This window comes from Anser cygnoides, chromosome 4 (assembly GCF_040182565.1).
Source record: "Anser cygnoides isolate HZ-2024a breed goose chromosome 4, Taihu_goose_T2T_genome, whole genome shotgun sequence".
Taxonomy (NCBI): domain Eukaryota; kingdom Metazoa; phylum Chordata; class Aves; order Anseriformes; family Anatidae; genus Anser; species Anser cygnoides.
Window position 1 is genome coordinate 22,408,235 of NC_089876.1, and position 18,560 is coordinate 22,426,794.

The window sequence follows — 18,560 nt, forward strand, 5'->3', positions numbered from 1 at the left end:
ATTTCCTTTCTGTTTCTTGATTTGGGTGCTTGGCGGTCTGACTTCTTTTAATGTAAACAAATTAATGAATAAAATATTACTCAATCTTGGTTTTGTATTTGGATACATTGAAACTAAGCAAACTGCACAGCAGAGAACTAGCACTTCACTTTCACAACATATGAATTAGACCGGAGAGAAAGTCTCTGTTTTGACCCATGGAAACCTTTTAACAACTGAAAAAAAATAAGATAAAGGAAACTCATACATCATCACTGCATTTTGCAATAGTTCTGTTATTGCAGTCACAGCTAATTTTGAGTATCATTTTGGCCTTTTTACACTGATGGAGAGTTAGGGCTGTTATTTCAAGACCAGGCTAGATGAGTCCCAGTGCTACCTGATCAGGTGGCATCCCTGCCTATGGCAGGTGGTTTGGGATTAGATGATCTTTGAGGTCCCTTCCAACCCAGGCCACTTTATGATTCTATGATTAATGCAACAGTATCCCAAGGTCCTGGATTATTCACCTCAAAGTGTCAGAGGACTTCTTTTATTTATGCATTTGCATTCTAGAGCTTAAAATTTAATTAAAATATTATTTAATATTAAATTGTTCAGTAACGTCTGACTTACTGGAAACAGGCGTTTGTACTTAATTATAGAGCATTTATTAGACTTTATTTTGTGCCTTTCTATCACATGCAAAAGTAAAAAGAGAACATGCAAAAAAGCATGCCAGAAAGAATGCTTTTGATCATGTTATGAACATTTATACTGTCAGACAAACAACTATTTAAGATTATTCCTCCACTGCATTACTACCTACTTTCCCTTTCTAAAAGTCCCTTAAGTATTTACAAAAACACTTGAAGTACCACAAAAATGTGCAGACATAGCTTGTCAGACACACATGAATTAAACCTGGCCAGAAGACTTCTATCTAAACTGAATTTCTCTGAAGCGTGCTAGTGCTTCTAAATAAAAATTGTTCATGGTGCTGTACCAGTGTCTGTCGCCAGACACTACTGTAAGTGCAGCTTGAAAGGAAGGATCCCAGTGAGTTCAGTACTTTCCCAGAACATTTTTCTATTCATGGCAGTTGTTACCATAAGGAATGGAACTGAACTAGAAAACTCCAGTGATAAGAAACTGAACGTTCTCTTCGTTAATACATAAGTATGACTGTAGTTCTTTCAATTCCAAGTCCCTTTCTGAGAGAGCTGGTTTTTTTTTTTTTTTTTTTTTTTTTTTTTTTTCTGAGTTCCCTTTTAGGAAATTCTGGAATCCAGCATGTATCTGAAGAAAGATTTTTTTTCTTTCTTTTATCTAGCTTGCTCAAAAAAAGCTAGGCCAACTATAGTTTTTGTGACTCAGTCCTGCAGAACTGCATGATGTCCTCAATGAACATTAAATTCAGTGTGACCAGTTAAAGCAATGCAATCTTCCTTGTGTAATGAATGGCATACGTTGTACTTCCCTAACAGCTGAGCAAAGAACAAATTGTCATTTAGAAAGACAGACTTCTTTCAAACCTTTAGCTTACTAGGAAATGTTCATACACATGCTACCGCATGTTCTTCCTCCTTCTTGTTCTTTCCTGCTCAGGTAGCATTAAACAAATATTTTCTGCACTAACCACACAAATGGAAATCATAGCCTGAAACTGGCTAAGCATTTCATTTTGGAGCTACAGAAAAATAATATAAATAAATAATAATAATATTTTAAAAATCAAACTATAGAGAAATAAAGGAATAAAACAAGTGCTGGAAAAATACTTCAAGTTATTCGGCCAAAGACATTTTTGTCTTGGTATTTTCTAGGTTATTATTCTTGTTACCATATGTTAGATCTTTAAGTTTGACCTCCATTCTCATTCACCCCAACTGTCTATTTAAACATTAGAGATGTTAAAGTGCATATATTACATTTGGGTATCAGCTTTGAAAACATTTTATAAGGGAATTTTCTTGCATGATCAGCATTCTTTTCTCCATTCTGTACAGATGCATTCAGAAGAAGTGTATAGCAGTGATGTTTCAATATACTACATCCTTCAGTTTTCATCAACTAAAGGATAAAAGAAGGCTAACAAACAAACCATGAATTCAGAATCAAGATAAAGCATTGTAATGAACATAGCAATGCTAGAAATGAGTGCTTAGAAATAAATTGTAATAAGAGATATACGTCCTTCTCAGGCTAAAAAAAAAATAAAAATAAAAATAAATGAAATTGAATTCCTTTAAACCTGAGTAAATTTAATAAAACCTAACCTCTAGGTCCTTTCACTGTTATATTGCTAAACATACAAGGAATTAGAAATTACGTTATCTCAGCTCAGTTTTCCAGCAATCCTTCAATTATTGTATATAAACCCAGAAAACAAACAAACAGACAAATAGAAACTGTAGAGTAAAGGCATGTATAATTCAGTTTTAAATCTCAGGTTTCACATTTACACTGTCAGATGAAATATATGTAACTGCTGACACTCAAAAAATAGCTGAAGTGTTGCAAAGGCTTACCTCGTAATGCATTTCCATCCCTGTATATATGTATATAAAAGGGTTTCTTTCCTAGGATCCTGTTATTGACATTTTTATGTGATTTAACTCTACAGATAATATCAGAAATAAAGCACAGTCTTTCCATTTGAATCCCATAAATGGAGAAAAACTCATGAAGCTAATGAGTCTTTCTGAAAATAGATTCTATAATACATTACAAATAACTTTGTGGATTGTGTAGACATTATAAACATGTATAATAAGTAGTTTTTATAACAACAAATGTTGGTTTATAAGTTGTTTTTATTATAAGTTGTTCTACTCCATAGAATATCTAGAAATGTATGAGGTACTCTCAATCAGTCACCTAGTGAAAAGGAAAATGGAAAAAGAATAAAAAAGTTGAAACATATGCTTATAGGCTTTGATTGAAAGCCCATGAAGGAAGAAAGTTTTCTACTCATTTTTTGTCACTTGACTGTGTATCAAGTGACACGCTATTGCTTGTTAATTAAGAAACAGCAATATGGAACAAATACCTTGGATGGTATTTGGAGACATGGATGTCTTTCTGAGATAGGTAAGACTGGGTTTTATTTATGTATTCTTTCAAAATGAAAGGTCTTCTGTTTATAGTCAAAAATTCCATTTATTATCCTTAACTTTTTTCTGTTGTTTTTCAGTGATGAAAAATTCTAAATACAGAGCTGAATTACTATGAAAATAATACAAAACACTATGCATTTACTGTTTATTAAATAAAAAATAACTTTATACACTTTCAATTTCTCACTTTTTGCTGGAACTTTAGAAATATGATATTCTGGGGAAATCTTAATCATATAGAGATGAACAGAATGTTCTTTTCAATAGCTGAATGTGGAATCTATACCCAAATAAAATTAAAGGCAGACTGCAATATAAGTAACCCAAAGAATTTAATTTAAAGTAGGAACATCCACAACTAGAAGTTATTTCACCATGCAGCTTGTCTCTGTGTATACTGGAATTCAATATAGGACAAGTCTGACAGTCACATTTTAATAGGCTTCATGGCATTACAAACAGTATGTCCAATAACAAAATTAATTCCTGGGTCTTTTATACTTCATATGTAAAACATTAATAATAACAATAATTTTAAAAAATCATATGACTTTAGACTCAATTGCAGCATGACACAAAATGCTCATCTTAAAAATATTTCTGTAGTCTCATTAATTGTGGCAAAATATTTTATAGTTCATAAGGGACTTACTGAACTATAATAAATCACTATCTATTATGGCATCATAAACATAATTTTGGGAGAAAAAAAAATCTCTCTCTGATCTATGGGATGATTATGTTTTAACATAGCAGTTTTGGCCACATAAGCTCTTGTGATAATATGTTAGACCTGAGTTTCTGCTCCTTCAGCCTCAAATTCAAATCTCAACATGTGGTAGGGGAGCATATCTGCAACCTTTTCAAACAATGACACTTGCCTTCATGTGGTCATACAACAAAATGCATTCTTGTTAGAAGTTGGAATCATCTGATCACTCTTTTCTACCTGTGAGACCTAAGACTTTTGATCATGTAACATATTAACATCCTACACAAATCGGAAAACCAGAAGACATTTGGGAAAATAAATGTAAAAATAAATATAATGCCTGTCAGAACAAATGTGATCTGTCTTTGATGTGACACCTTCTTGGGCTTTGCTTTGGAGGTTCAGCTCTCCTCCATAAGTACCTCAGCTTGTTATAAATAAACCAAAATAAATACAAAGTCTGAGAAAAAGAATTAAACATTTTATTGGTCTAAAGGCATGGAAAAAGAGTTGTATTTTCACATTAGAAAAAAATATGTTAAGAATGAAAAATGAAAATATAAAAAATAAAATATTCTCTAGTGAGGAATTGCTGTTTTATTATGTTTCTCCACCTTCTTTAAGGTTGTTTTTAGTAGGGCTCTGAGGACACCCATAGGCATGTCCTGGTATCCTTAAGACTGCCCCCTACCCTGCCCACACTCCAGGACCCCGTTTCAGCCCCTGGGGCCATCAGCCCCTCCGCAGTAATGCCACAGCAGGGCTAGGCTCTAGATCACCACAGCCTTGCAAGCCCCATGGGCCTTTCCAGGTCAGCTTCATGTAAGCATCCTGGTCTGAGGCCTGGTGTTGGTCTGGCCTCAGCCCAGCCTCAGGCCCATGGACATGCCCAGTTGCCCAGGCTGGGGCTGTCCTGGCCACTCCCCAGCTGCCTTTTGGCTGTGGTGTGGGACAGCTGCTTGGCTGCCCCGCTGGACAGGTCCCTGCAGCTTCTGAGCCCCAGCCCCAGGCTGCCTGGACAAGGAGAGAGGGCAGTTGTTGATACCTTTCAGTCATACTGATCTCATTGGATGTGTGATATCTAACTTACGGATATGTGAACAACCTCTCACCATTAGTTTGTAGGTTCTTCACAACAAGTCTTTGTTGTGTTTTTGTTTGTTTGTTTGTTTGTTTAAGTGCTACATGTGAAATAACTATGAAAAGTATTTATTCTCTTAAAAGTAAGACTGATTTTCCCAATAATACCTATTGCAGTAGCACACATCTGGAAAACAAAACCTACTGTGAACTCAGAAGACAACCCCCATTTCTCTCTTATCACCTTAATACTTTGTGAACAGAGTAAGCCAAGGACTTACACTAAGCCAAGGACTTTTCAGCTTCTCACACTGTCCTGCAAGTGGGCAGGCTGGGGAGTGCAGCAGGAGTTGGGAGGGGACAGACCCAGGACAGCTGACCCAAACTGGCCAAAGGGGTATTCCATACCATCTGACGTCATGCTGAACAATTAATATGGGGGGGCTAGCCGGGATGGGGGGGCCGGCTGCTAAGGGATAGGCTGGGCATCGGTCAGCGGGTGGTGAGCAATTGCATTGTGCATCACTTGTTTACACATTATTATTAGTAATGCTATCATCATCATCATTATTATTATTATTGTTATTATTATTTTCCTGTCTTAATAAACTGTCTTTATCTCAGCTCAGAGGCTTCACTTTCCCATTTCTCTCCCCCATCCCAGAGAGGGAGGGGGGAGGGTGAGCGAACGGCTGTGTGGTGTTTAGCTGCCAGCCGGGTTAAACCACAACAGTCCTTTTGGCGCCCAACGTGGGGCTCGAAGGGTTGAGATAATGACAGATCTGACCAGAGTGTGTTAAACCAAAATTGGTATAAGTATTAGACCTGCTTAATAGTTGCTAGTCACAATGGTGATTGCTTTAATCTCCAGTCTGCTGTGCCTGTTTTCCAAATTGAGTTTTATAGCACATTACTTACTGTATGTGCTCCCTGTTGTGCTGTTTATCCTTTCCAGGCCCTGGTTTAAGATTGTTATGGTACTGTGTGGTGTAACAATGGCTTATGATATGACGAAATTTCTGGTCATGACCCTAACCTGGTATTTGTATTCAGCACTGTCGTCAACTCTATACTTTGGAAACCATATCTCGGAAACTATTAACAATTACACCTACTGCCTTTTTTTGTCAGGGAGCCAATCTGTGGAGGGGACGGGGAAGATATTTTTTCCTACTTATTCACTCTCCCTTTCTCCTTCACCACCCTTTTATCCTCCAAGCTAGTTACAATAGTTCTCCAAGATGTTGAATATCCTTGGGATGTTCAGACTAGCATGGTGTTATTGTTATTTCTCCTGAATGTGCTTCAGGTTTTGTTTAAGGTTGAATAACTACTTAGGAATCTCATCCAGAGACCTGTCCTGAGGCGGGATAGTTGTGAGTGGCAGGGAGTGTGGGAGGATATGGGCAGGTTTCTAGGGCAGTGGGCACCTCCAGTGTTTTGGAAATTCACGCCTGAACAACTGCAAAATCCTAAAAAACTGGTAGAATGCTTGAAAAAAGGGTGTCATGACTCCAGCAGTTCCAAAGAAACACAAATTACTGTAGCGTGCTGGGGTCTGGCCTATGCCTATCAAGCTGCAATTGATGCTACTGTCAACTTAGTGACAGACCCTGCGGCCACTCCAAGTCCTGTGACAGGCCCAATGGCCACTCCAACCCCTATGATGGACCCTGCAGCTGCTCCATCTCCCGCAGCTGCTCCAGCCCCTGTAGCCTCTCGAGCTCCCACAGCCGTTCCAGCTCCCACAGCTGCTCCAGCTCCCGCAGCCGCTCCAGCTCCTGCAGCCACTCCAACCCCTGTGATGGGCCCAGCGTGTATTCCAACCCCTGTGGCTGGGTCAGAGAAACAAGCTGTAGCGGTGCAAGTTGCCCCTGCAGAGGGTATTCCAACCCTGTGGCTGGGTCAGAGAAATGAGCTGTAGCAGTGCAAGTTGCCCCTGTAGACAAGGTGAAAAAATGGTATAGAGATTCAGGTCATTTAGAATGCAGAGTCTTCTGCTAGGTCTAGGTATAGAGAAGATGAGGCTGGGCCATCAGTGGAGCAGGAAGATGAAGATGTTGAAAAATCAGCAGTAATTACCGAAACCTATACCAGCGTGAGCTACGAGACGTGTGAAAAGATTTTGGTCGCTGCGTAGGTGAGCAGCTTGTCACCTGGCTGCTCCGGTGCTGGGACACTGGAGCCAATTATGTGGAATTAGAGGGCAGGCAAGCCAGGTGGCTGGGATCCCTTGCTAGAGATGCAGGCATTGACAAAGCAATTGGAGATGGAGCACGACCTTACAGCCTCTGGAGGCATCTCCTGTCAGCTGTGAAGGAAAGATATCCCTTCAAGGAAGAACTTGGTATGTCTACCAGGCAAGTGGACCACTATGGAGAAGGGAATCCAGTACCTGAGGGAATTAGCCATATGGGAGGTGATTTATGAGGACCTAGACAATGGACATATATCCACCCCTATAGAACGCTTAATGAATTTGCGTGTCATCCTTGCGCAGGGGCCATGCTAATCTTCTCTGTATCATTCCAATTTTAGTATATGTGCTGCTGAAGTGAGCACATATAAACCACAACAGTAGCTCTACTAGATCTGTCACTATAATGAGAAACATCAAATGTCATACAGGCTAATTTTGTAAATTGCTCTTAAAGAAACAGAATTGAAGTCTTTAACCTTCTCTATACTAATTTTCAAATTCTGCCAATGTGGGAGGTAGGGAAGATTGATCAATAATTATCAGTCATTTAAACCTGATATTTGCTGATTTAATTTCATCTTTTAAAATTCAGAGTATTTTTTTAATTATTAGTTTCATAGGATTTCACAGAAAATATTGGCTGAGAAACAAACAAACAAACATACAAATCTGTTTAAGACCACTTCAAAAATCTACGCAGAAGTTCAGAAACATAGAATAAAACTAAGACTAACTCGCTTTCAGCTGATTTGAGTTAATGAGAACCATATTTCTGTTGTTACACAATAAATAGATTAATTTTCAACTACATCTTGAGTGTTTCAAAATTGATTTACAGCAGACTACCAGGCAACCACTACTTCATATAATTGGACTTGATCTTTTGTGTTTTGATAGATAACTGCCTCTGGCAGCAGACTGCAGGATCATTAATATTTCTATTATTTCAACAGCCAATAAATCAATGTTTCTCTTTGGACTTAGAACACCTATTACGTTATTGTGAAAACCACATTGTATAATTCAACTTCATAGTATTTGCATGGTAGAGAATATTATGATACAATTTGAGAAGTATAAATTTGAAAAGAATACAATTAAATATGACTTAACCGCACAAGTGCAAGACCTTAAAAGCATCTTTTCAGATGATACTTAAACATGGAAAAGCACAAATGTTACAAGTTCCTCATATTTTTATCTTAAAGTAGCATAGGTGACTTCCTACAATCCTTCCACAATTCTTGCAGGTTTCATTCTTAATGAGGTTAACAGGTTATCTCATTCTGACTAGCCTTTTTCTGTCTGATGTCTGCCTGATAGGTACCAGTCAGCATGTGCAGGTGTGTTACTCAATTGGCACACGGGAATCGATGGACACGGGACTCAGCATCTTCCTATGCTGAGTCTGTTTAGCCTGATACAGTAACTGGTGAGTGACCTCCCTATCCTTATCTCAACTCTTGACCCCTTTCCATCTTTCTCCCCCTTTTTGTTTGAGGAGAGGGAGTGAGAGAGTAGTTGTGGTGGAGTTCAGCTGCCCAGCTGTGTAAAATCAATATAGCATGTCCCGTAGGGGTCCATTGTTAAACTTCATGTTTATCAATGACATTTACAATGGGATCCAGTGCACCCTCAGCAAGTTTGCAGATGACACCAAGCTGAGTGGTACAGTGGATACAACAGAAGGAAGGGATGCCATCCAAAGGGACCTGGACAAGCTTGAGAGGTGGGCCTATGTGAACTGAATGAGATGTTGCACCTGGGTTGGGGCAATCCCAGACGAGTACAGACTGGGTGAAGAACCTATTGAGTGCAGCCCTGCAGAGAAGGACTTGGGGGTTCTGGTGGACAAAAAAAGCTTCACATGTGCCAGCATTTTGTGCATGCAGCCCAGAAGGCCAAATACATCCTGGGCTGCATCACCAGAGGAGTGGCCAACAGGTCAAGGGAGGTGATTGTCCCTCTCTGCTCTGCCCTTGTGAGGTCCCACCTGGAGTACTGCATCCAGCTCTGGGGCCCCCAGCACAAGAATGATGTTGATCTGTTAGAATGGGTCCAGAGGAGGGCTGAAGCACCTCTCCTATGAAGACAGGCTGAGAGAGCTGGGGATGTTCAGCCTGAAGAAGAGAAAGCTCCAGGAAGACCCCATTGCAGCTTTTCAGTACTTAAAGAGGGCTTATAAAAAAGATGGAGAACAACTTTTTGCTTGGGCAGACAGTGACAGGACAAGTGGGAATGGTTTTAAACCAAAAGAGTGGAGATTTGGATTTGAAGTTAGGAGGAAATTCTTCACTGAGAGGTTGGTGAGGCACTGGAACAAGTTGCCTAGAGATGTTACGGATGCCCCATCCTTGCAGATGTTCAAGACAGTTTGACAGGCACCCTGATCTAGTGGGTGGCATCCCTGCCCATGGCAGGATGGTTGGAACCAGATGATTTTTAAGGTCCCCTCCCAGCCCAAGCCATTCTATGATCTAAACTCTGGAGGTTTATTTATGTTATTTAAAAAATCTCATTTATTTCAAAAACGAACTAATTTCAATACTGCAATATCAGGCCACCTCTTAACATATCTGTTGCAGTGACTAAATTTAGAATATGACATTCTTAACCAGCATATAAGAAGTCAAGTTACTGCTGAATACCACTTATAATCTAGGATATAATTGAGCACATTTTATTTGTTCAAGTGATTCTGTAAATCACTTGATGTACTTGCACTACTAAGAAATAAATAAGGATTTTACTAACAGTAAGGAAAAACAAAGACTATCTCTGATAACAATTAACTATGTATATTTTCATCTCATTCAACTCTTCTACAGTGTCCCTCGATATACATGTTATGATTCAATTTTTATTTCTGTGTTTATATCTCTTTAGGACATCTGGCTTATGCTCTGAATACACTCTGGGAGTTTCTATTACTATTCTTGTTTCTTCAGTGAGTGATCTTGGGCTTTACTGATTGCACACCATCAAAATCTTGTTTTGAGAACTATTCTCCTCATTTTGGCTTTTCTATGGTATTCTTCCAGTACCTTAGTGTTTTGCCAACATTACTTGATTTATCTTTACAAGACTTCTGTGAAGTAAGCTATTGTCTACCTGCAGAGGAAATTGCAAGTACTCAACAATTCTACAAATCATTGCATGTGGGTTTTCAAGTTCAGTGTTTAGGGTAAGGAAGACACAAATTTACTAGCAACCTGTGAAATCTTTGTCATACATGATTTGTCATACAAGATTTGTATCATACAAGAACTTTGTCATAACTGCTAGTACAGCATCCAGTTCTCAGGCTATTTACATCTATGAGGTCAGCCCACAGCTTTATTCATTTATTCTTTAACTTCTTCTTTTGAAATCCTGGTATAAATTTGGCTCTGTTCATAAAGAAAGAAATCTTTTAGATCACGTGATTAAAAACTGTATTATAGTGCTAATTTAAAGAGGACATAATTAAAACTGGCCAAGCAACTTAGATGCTGACATTTCCATGTCTTTGGTTATATGTCTCTATAATCTCCATTTCTCTTTCATATAATCTTCAATTTCATAACCTTTTTTGCTCATGTCCAAATACTACTTAATTAATTTTAAAATAATATTTCAAAATATGATGCATGATTTCTCTTATGACAGAAACAGTCAAAATGAAACATAAATTAAGAGAAATTTTATAGATGTTAAACTTGGTCAAAGCACAAATAATATGTTTTATTAGAATGCATGAAAAAGATGCAGACAGTGATACTGTGAGGATTAGCACTGCAAGAAGTCATTAGTATTGTAAATATTTTTGATCTATTCCCTCAGCTGATTAAAAAGCAACACGTTTAAAATACTCATCATTGTTGGAATATGTCTCATCTACCTAGGATGGTGTAACTGCTCTATTCAGTTAAACCACCCCTTAGTTTGTATTTATTTATGATTATAATTCAAAGTGAAAAATAGTCATCTCTGCTCCCCAAAGGTGTCTTCTGAAGCAGTGAAATAGAAGAGGCGGGGGAAGGGCTGGATGGAACGTTATGACAGAGATGGCAGCACTGAAGAGAAACAGTATGTGCCACTAATTGTTTATCTTTGTCCTTTATATATGGCACTATGTATACTGGGGTTGTCTATAAGCTGTAACAAACACAGTTTCAGGTGGTACAAAACTTTACTCAACAAACTCATGGACAACTAGAAGGAAAAGCAAGGTGTACGAGAAAATCTCATCCTTTTATGTACACAGAGGAATGAACTGGAAATTTAAAGTCACTATATATTTTTCATCATTGTTTGTGATTTGCCCGCACCAAAAATTGTGCCAGGCCAGTTCTAAGTTCATGTTCAATGGAATATTTAAGAATTATTTGACCTAACACTCCTTCTTTTGAGGGTCAATGAAGCTTTCATTATTAACTTTAAGAGGAACAGGTTTAGGGCCATGCTGAGTGCTTCAGAAATTCCTGCATGAGAAGTTGCACAGGAAAACTGCCTGAAGGTTTTAAGAACCTACTGTTACAAATGATGCAGCACCTGGGACAAAACAATAGGATGAATTTAATGATGTTCATGAAAGTAGAAAGAGGAATGACATAACTTTTTAACTCAGCAAGGCTTTTCCTGAAATATGACTTGATTATGTATTCATTTATGTATACATTTTTAATGTTGTATGTTGTATATAAATCAAATGTAGATTCATGGGTGAAACAAAGTACTTTTGTTACTCATCTCTTAAAAGTGCTGGAGGACGCTGCTGAAGGCTGCATGTTTTGACATTTTAATTCAAGAAAAGTTTTGGAATTGTCAACAACATAGCCAATGAGTTACAAAGACACTTCTTAAAGAAATTGGCATACTCTTTGGAAAGCTAAGCCATTTCTTTATAAAATGGAACATTTAGGTCTGAACAATAAGTAAAAACATTCTTCTGGTTAAAAATGTCAGTGTTAATTGCAATATTACATGCATTATATACACTGAAGTATACATGTTAAAAATTGTATGATGATTAGATTGCTTTTTTTGTTGACTGCTATAAAATCACAAAATGCATTTCCTATGGTTAGAACACTTGCTAATAATTATATTGAAATATTTTTTTGTTCCTTAACAAACTGAATCCTTAATAAACACTGACGAAATAAAACCTAGCTTTGAAACTTGGCCTATATTCAGCAAACAGAATACCCTTTGGCATCTACATGAGATATGTCATGATTAAAGAAAAAATAATTCAAGACATTGATTTCATTGGTTAAAACTATTGAGTGGAACAGTTTTATTACTAATGGATCACAAGAATATACATTTACAGATGGATTTTTCTGCTGGGTTCAGTCTTTTTCCTTTCTCCCCTCGGGCACCAGAGGCACCAGCATCCATGTGTAAAGAGATGGACAAGAGTCCGTCTCTTGCATGCAAAGATAACAATACACAGTAAAATGCATAGTGTATGTGAACAGCTGGTGAAAGACGTTAAGCATCCTTGAATGCTTAATTACTAGAAAGTTCTAAATACCATACTATCTTTGCTTTCTTCAGTTAATCACAAGTTCCCTGGTTTCCTGCATTTTTTCACTTTATCAATTATTTCCTAACAAGGATATTTATTTTCATCCAATTTTCCTCTTCTGCTTTGTTACCCTGTTTTCCTAGATAATTACTTTAATGATTGATGCTTAATTTATAACTGTTTCTAGTATTTCTGTAAAAGGATTTGGCAAATAATTTTCCAATTATTAATGACTCCAGATGCACATAACCTTTGTAAAAATGTATACAATGGCACAGGGAAAGAGGCTATCAAAGAATAACAAATAGGAAAGTAGTAAGTGGATCCCCATGAATTAGTATTCTGTCGTACAGTGATAGACAAGTCATCTGAACATAACTCATACTTGTTTATTAGCCTTTTGTTTTATAAAAGAATTAAAATTATAATTAATACACTGAAGATATTTTTGTTACCAGAAATGAGGAATATTTTGTCAACTGAACACAATAATCTTTAGTGTGTTCTTCAAACTTCATATATAATAGTTGCTTTTGCTAATAGTTTTGCCTTTTTTTTTTTTTTTGAGACTTCCATGCATGGATTTATGTCATTTATAAATCATCCAACAATCATTTATAAAATTTACACTTGTTTCCCAAACAACTTTTTCAGAGTAAAAATTGACATCATAGGGTTAATTCCCACCTCAGATTTAATTAATGCATCATGCTCCAAGTTTATATAAAAATATTTTCAGCAATCTACAGAAAGGAGACACCATAACATAGGAACCAGCATTGAAACAAATTATTCTCTATCCTATCTGACAACTTGCTGCTGCATAACATTATCTCACATGACCTGTTAGGGGCTCTCAACAGCATAAAACCTACCGATAGAAGTTTTACTTTTCAGTTATTTTCTATATTCTGAAAATCATATCAGAACAAGAGCATGACAGTAAGTAAAGGACAAAATAAATAAAAATAAATAAATAGATAAATAGATCATTCATTTTATAAAACAAAACCAACAAACAAAGCATATCTTAAAAATGAAAAAAAAAAAAGCTTTTATGAAAAAAAAAAACAACAACAAAACAACAACAACAACAAAAAAAACATAGTTCAGGAACCTTAACATAATTCTTGTGAAAGATTAGCATGTTTAGAAGCAAACATATCAAATTCTTCAAGATAGAGTCTATGCCTTTATAACCATTGGCATTTTCAATAGTGTTTCAACTATAGCACAAATATGGCACCAGCATTACAATTGCAATATATATATATATGTAATTTTAAAGGAAATTTAGTTCACAATGGTAATAACATGTATATTGCCAGTTATATAGAAATAAATCTCAAATTGTCATTTCACTTTCTTTTCAAACAGTTGGTATGGAGTTTGGAAACCTACAAATAAATCCCCAAAATTTTAAGTCAAAGTTTGCATATATTTGTATAGAATTTGAAAAGTGTCTACAGAAAGAAAGGGTTTTACACTATTTGCAAACACCTCTACTTTTAAGAACGCAGTACGTTTTTGGTCCAAGATTTTAAACAAAATAAAAATAAAATAAAATAAGATAAAAAATTACCTGTGTTCCCAAGTAATAGGAAAAATACGTGCAATGAAGTTGCAATTCCAACATCTGAATTGGAAACACTAGGATATGACTTTGCTCATTTTTTTCCACTTTCCAAGCACATAAACTTTCATGCAATAGCCATTTATTCCTGGCATTTCAGTTTCGTATACTGTCAGAGAGAGACAGAGGAAGGAAAGTGGAAGTGAAATTAACTATAATTGCCCTTATTCATAAAAAGAAATTAAATATCTGCTTTGTTCTAAAGAGGGTCTTATTTCTTCATAAATATACATGTGGAGATCTTTCTACATTTTAGAACAGTCTGAAATGAATTATTATAGTCCTTAAAAAAATAATAAAAAATTTAATGATGATCAGTTTATAAAAAGATTTGTGAACAGTTTGGTATGTGAAATGATAGGTGCCATGACAAAACTTTATTGTGTTGTGTGTCTTTCATAGATTTGAAAGACCTGATTAGTATTTCAATCACTATAATATTTTTCTTTTCTATCCTTTTAATCAATCCTCCTACACTGAGGAAGTAATTCCAAAGAGAGGCACTTTTCTGCCAAGGCAAGACCTCTGTCAAGGGTGTATCTCATTGTTTTTATGAACACTTCTAGTAGTTTTTAATCAATAACTTTATCAGTAACAGAGTCATGATACAACTTGCATTTTCTCAGATAAAATTTCACATGCTGTCTTTTTTTATTATTATCTTTTTTATTAAACTACAGTTAAGGGTAAATCTAGTTGTATTCCCCAAAAAGTATATTAGTCAACAATCAAAGAAGTCCATATACCCTTTGCAACTCTCCTTTACACAGCCATTCATATGCAATAGTATTGAATAAATAAGTACAACTCCAGATGTAGAGATGTGTCCTGCACAATGCTCTGTCCTAGGCACCATTCTGATAGACTGAAAGGATGAATGAAACTGTCCCATTCACATTCACAGGAGAAAATTGTTAAATAAAGAACTCTGGGATCAATTAATGGTGATAAGCTTAAAACAGACAAACTTACAGATTTAATTTGTAGATGTACAGGTGTGAATCATAACCACTACAACTTTTACTAAGACGCATATATTGTGCTATTTCACACATGAAGGTGGGGAAAAAAAAAAAAAAAGCCTTAAAGAGACTCATATCAACTCTTAAAAGTCTTATCAATTACACAGGAGCTTGACAGGAGATTTCTATTATACAGTGGAAGCCTTTCTACTCTGAGAACTGCATAATATAATCAGGATAGAATTCAGTGTTATTTGATGTTGAATATGTTGAAATAATGAATTTTTAAGAATCTTTGCAAAAAGTCTTGGGTAAATACTATAAATAAATTACTTTTATAGCTATATTACTTTTTCTGGTCAGGTGGCATCACTTTCAAAGTTAGACACAAGGAAACTCAATTGGTTGAAACTGCTATACTAAGATACCTTTCTTTCAGAGAGGTCAAACAAAAAATACAGATTTACATCACTTGGATGCCTGAAGATTTGCACTACAAACCCGTGTCCAGATGAGGAATAAGAAAAAACAAACAAACAAGCAAACAAACAAACAAACAAAAAACTATTTAAAACATACTATGTATGTAAAAATAAAAACAAACATAATAATTTTTAAAAAATGTATTTCAGTCTTTTGAATTTCTCATGAGCGTCTTTTATAGACCTGATTTATAAAAGTAGGTAATAAAGTATTAAAGTATTAGACTGAACTAAATATGTCTGTTCAAGAGATTAGATGAGATCAAGAGTTAGTTTAAGAGGACTTTAGGTTTGTTTTTTTGTTCTCCTTCTCTGTGTGTATATAACTATGAATATAGCCTTTTTGGTTGTTTTAAAAGTCTATACAACTTTTAAAGTTTGTGACAAGCCACATCATACTAAGGACAATAATTAATATACTCCTCCCTCTTAACATAAAAATAATGACATGAAATGACAACTGCATTTAATTGTTAGGTATACAAGTATCAGAATTTGAAGATTCTGCCTAATACTTGCTAGGGACAATTTTATAAGAATCTATTTTATATGCCCATTTATGTCATACCTGAAGAATTGAGCTCTTAAGTGTTACTTCCATCAACTATATTTCTTTAAGACATATTTAGGAAAAAGACCTATATATTACTCAGTTCATCTACATCAACATTATTGAGTAATACAGCATAATACAAGCAGACCACATGGTTTCTCAGGATCTGATGTGCAGACTATGTCTTTTTAATGCAGGTTCCTTTGAATTCTTTGAAGAGGAACACACCTTTTAGTTAAGTTTAATCTAAAAAGAATCCAGATCCTGGGTTCTGTGATCACTCTATGTGGCTAACTAAAGAACAGTCTATGAAGGTAATTGGGAGATTTTCTTTAAAAGCACATTTCTGATCATTCTGTTGATGTGAGCATAACTGGATACTTGCACTGTGGAGGCTGATACTGTCCCTAACTGATCAGGGTATGGGAGAAGACAGGGAAACTATGTAACTATGTAACTATGATCATGCCTAGTAATGCTTATAAGACACAGTATATGGTGGTTTGGTCAAATTTAAGGGGTGTTTGTAGCTGTGTTTCCCATAACACTCAGCGAGTGCACATCTAGAGTCTTGGCCTTTTTTTCAAAAAAAAAAAAAAAAAAAGAGGGAGAAGAATGAACTAAAGTACTGAGATGCAGTAACAGCTATTTCTGTGGAGGAAAAGATGAACAAATATGTATATGCAATAGCATACATAGTGATTTAACAAGAGTATTGTAATAATTAACAAACTCTTACCACTAAATATAAGGCAATTAAATAGAGACTTAAATACTCTGGAGGTAATGTCATATAACGTACAAGTAACAGGATAATATCAGTGGTGATGAGTGAGTAATTTTGCATAAAAAGAATATATAAGATCCTTCTATCATAATGTTTATAAACAAATGTGGAGCATGCAGCAGGTAAATATGTGATTTGTTACTATGAAAGCATGAAAAGTGAAACATGAAATATCTTCTTTTTTTAGCTTCTTGTTCAAGAGTGTTATTTTATAATAGTTCATCTATAGTCTTTAATTATAATCTCAAAATAATGCATAACCAGAAAGTACAAGAGCTTTATATATAGTAGCAAAACATGCATATATTTGAAAAACTCACCTTCTTGAGATTCTGAATATCAATACATTATATGTAATGACAGTTTAAAAGAAAAATTAATTAAAACAAAGCAGCAAAAATATGTCATAGACTATGGGGACTTAATGGGCTATCTCTGCTGTAGAAACAAAAAAATAGCATCACCTATTGGATATATATAAAATTCTTGAAGAAATGTGAGTAAAAGAAATTAAATCTGTCACACAATGGTATTGTTCCCTATTTGTATTTCTCTGGGGCTACAGATTATTACTAGGAGTTCTGTTGTATGGATACTATTCAAGCACAAAAGAAAAACAACTTCTGCCCCTAGGAGTATGAAGTCCAATAAAACAAAAAAACAAACAAACAACACCAAAAACAACAATTTATGTGGTTGTATATGAACGACAAAAGAAAAGAAGAAACAGTACTTTTCTTCTGATAGAAGTCACAGAACATCAATATGAACAGCTGTAAAGCTTGTGAAGACAGTGTGTCAAAGAAAAATTTTGAGGAGGATGTTGTAAGAAATGGAGTGGAATTTCTTTTTGTTTATTCCTAGAATAAGAGATAGCTTGAGAGAAAAATATATATATATATTGTTTGAAATATGTACAGCTCATCAATGGCACATGAAAACATAAGCCAAAGATTTACTTAATTCAATTGCTTGGTTTAATCACTTAATCATAATTTGCAAGTGTTTGGCCCTATATCAAAGGCCAGATTTTAATCTCTGAATCTACACAACACCAATATTCCTCAGGAAGAAAATAAATCCTCAGTAAATTGGCTCTTGAGCAATTCTAAAAACAGCTATGCTTCTGATACGAAAGGGATGCTGAGAAATGTTCCCACTTGAAAAAATATTTCTTTTCTAAGTGACATACACCTCTTCTGCTCTAGAAGACTTTCTGACTCATAAAAATAAAGAAAAAAAAAAAAAGGTTCAGTCTAAATTTTTGTTTCAACTAAAATAAATGAGACACATGCAGCATAAGTAATATTCTATCATGATGGAGATAACTATTAAAAAGTTATGCAAAAAGTTATGATAGACAATATGCTTTGTAGGTTTTCTAGAGAGTTGTTCTTATAGATATGTGTATATGTATTTATACAAAACAAAAATTTCTTAAACTATTGTCTGCTACAGGAAAATGCTAATAATTTTAAGCTTTATTTTCTATTTGCTTGTTTGTTTGTTTCATAAGGCTTGTAGAGAGATGACAGATT

The 18,560-nt window shown here is 35.5% G+C and overlaps 1 non-coding gene across 1 annotated transcript; it reads right to left on the reverse strand.

Moving 5' to 3' along the window:
• Window positions 1-7,345: 7,345 nt before the first annotated feature.
• LOC125179979 (U6 spliceosomal RNA) lies at window positions 7,346-7,452 on the reverse strand. Its single transcript, XR_007158155.1, has one exon. It is a non-coding gene; the product is annotated as a U6 spliceosomal RNA (small nuclear RNA).
• Window positions 7,453-18,560: the final 11,108 nt, after the last annotated feature.